This window comes from Triturus cristatus, chromosome 7 (genome assembly GCF_964204655.1).
Source record: "Triturus cristatus chromosome 7, aTriCri1.1, whole genome shotgun sequence".
NCBI lineage: Eukaryota > Metazoa > Chordata > Amphibia > Caudata > Salamandridae > Triturus > Triturus cristatus.
The window spans coordinates 650,699,900-650,702,550 of record NC_140590.1 but is presented as its reverse complement, the minus strand read 5'-3'; the positions used below and the strand labels follow the sequence as shown (position 1 = coordinate 650,702,550).

The 2,651-nt window shown below is 37.8% G+C and overlaps 1 long non-coding RNA gene across 1 annotated transcript; it reads left to right on the top strand.

Annotated features, from left to right (window-relative positions):
* Window positions 1-272: 272 nt before the first annotated feature.
* On the top strand, window positions 273-2,327 carry LOC146810289 (uncharacterized). Its single transcript, XR_014965658.1, has 5 exons — window positions 273-417; window positions 739-870; window positions 991-1,096; window positions 1,206-1,287; window positions 1,803-2,327. It is a non-coding gene; the product is annotated as an uncharacterized LOC146810289 (long non-coding RNA).
* Window positions 2,328-2,651: the final 324 nt, after the last annotated feature.

The window sequence follows — 2,651 nt, the reverse complement described above, 5'->3', positions numbered from 1 at the left end:
AAGGTTTTATAGGCCTGCCCCCCTGATTTCATTACTTGCGTTATTGGATACACACATGTGATTTTGTATCTTCAAATTTATTCCATTTTTTCTTTCGCATTTCATTGGCCTGGTGATACAATCTCCGGTTGCGACTGACATGATTTTGTCACAGGCCTCCTCTCCATTAACTTTGTATCGAGGGCTTTCTACATTTATTTTTTCGTGTGAGCTTGCCCTTTTAAAAAATGCTCCACTTGCATTGATGCCTGAGTATAGGCACGCCTATTTTGATCACGGGTCCCTCCATTGGCCTATTTAAACGCCTGCATACGTGTCTCGTATGCTTATCGGACCCTTTTCCGGTTTACCATTTGGAAGGATGTCATAGCCAGAGATCTGCCGTATCTGCCGCCATTCATTATCCGTGCAAATTAGGTACTATTAACTAGGTGCTCGCTACTTTCTTTTTCCTGATTTATGTTTTTCTGATTATTATCGCCGTGTTGCTCGAAATTTCGCCCCGCCTACTCTTTTGAACTGTATATCTGAACTCGCTGGTCTGTATATTAATAACTCGTTTTAACGTGGCAATTATATACATAGCCTTAATCTGAGCGTGTTTCTGTTTATTGTTTCCTCCTTGACACTTTGAGCTAGATATACTAGGATACTTTTTACATATACCGGTTACTACATATATAAGAGTATAGCAATTGAACTTATACCGGTCCTTATTTTGTTTTTCTTGATGTGCAGCTCCCGTGACTAGAGCGGCCATCGCCGCTGAACCTTGTGTACGTCTGACTTCACCTTGGTAACATTGACTACAGCAGCTATCGCCGCAGAACCTTTTTGTTTACAGATTGAGCCTTGTTAACTTTTCGAACGGTGAGTCTTTTCTTGCTCCAGTGAGGGTTTTTTAGCCCATTAGCCCTGGTGTATTTGCACTTGTTTTTGTCTTTCAAAATGTGCCCCTAGTAGAAAGCCCATCTCCTTTCTTGTTCACAGAATCTCTTCGAACTATCTCGAGTGTTTCCACTTTTTCATCCTGACGGAACCCGAGCATTCTTCAATCTTTCAACATATATTCTATTCACATGTCTTTATAGATAAGGTAAAATAGTTTTTGTGTGAGATTTTTGTTTTGTTTTGTGCTCTTAAACTGTAATGCTGTAATATCTTTCTAATATGTACCTAATGGAGAACGTATTTGTTCATTCTAGCGGTTTTGAACCAACTAGAACTCCTGAACTCCGCCTCTCTTTAGCTAATTGCAACCTGATCAGTTCTTCCCATTCGATACAGGTTAGCGCGACTATGAGCTTCTAGTTCACTTTAATGAATGTACTACTAGCCTTTACTTATGTTGTCGACATTGTATTTTTATTTTCCCTCTCCTGCTTCTTCATTATATTTGAGTTGTTCTTTAATTATGACTTTGGTCCTTATTCGCAAGATTTTCTTGATTCCCCTCCCTTTTCCTTTTTCTCTTTTTTCATCCTTTTTGATTATTATTTTCTCTCCTTATCTTGCTAAGCCTTTCTGGAACATGTTTTGTATTGTACGCTCCTCTTCAGATTGTTTTCTATTTATTTTCTACTTATTATTTTTCAACACTTCACTTTCGGATTTTATTTCTACGTTTTTCCTTGGTGCTGTCTTTATCATATGTTTTCTAGTGTGGCTCTAAAATGAAAAAATTCTGTTTTGGTTTTGATAACCGTTACTGAAGTCCAACGTATGATATGAGTATTCTTAGAGTAATGAAACTTATGGGGTATTTCATGTGAGTTTTATATCTTATGTTTTATATCCGTTAGGTCCCATTGCATCGTGAGCCCGCTCTTTACGGTCTTTGTACGCCCTGAGGAAGGTGGTACCCGAATTAGGGTGTTGTCACCGAAACGCGCGTTGGCGCTGCTCATGAGGCTCCCCCCCTACAATTTCTCTTGTTTGACCTATAAAGATTGAAATTGTATTTGAAATTATATATACTATATTTATTTATATATAAAATCTATGTACGATTATATACTGTACTGAATATCTATGTATTGATCTTTGAACCTTTGTATGTGGGACCTCTATGTTCGTTTGAGCTATTGTCGGTATAAGTGAGATGTATGAATTGATGGTGTTGTGTGAACTTAGGTGTGAGTTTGAGAGTGTGTTGTGAATGATTCTTATGGGACCTGTCTTTGTTTTTTTAATCATGTGGTTGCACATAGAACGTTTTGTTACTTTTATGCATTATTATAAATTGTGTCTATAATATTATTATTTTGGAACTGATTAAGTCTGACCGCAATATAATATGAAAAATAAAATTTTACCTGTTGGTCTAACCAGAGTGTCAATGCCTCAATAGATGATACTTTGTACATAAAGAAACATATAGGTAGAGAAATATTATTTTTCTTAGTGACTTTCAATTTTCCCCTGATTTCCTACCTACATTAATCATTCAGGGGTTCCCCTAGTTATATTGAGTAGTGCAAAGCGACCAGACAGAAGGTGAGCATAGACTTCGGGAGCTTCCCGGATGGAGGATCACACTAGAGATGATGGACACATTCTCTTAGTACCTCATTCTTGAAGTTGTCAGCTCAACGGCATTCACACACGTGGCTCCCATATTGGAAAAGGTGTTCACAATGTTTGGTTGCCCC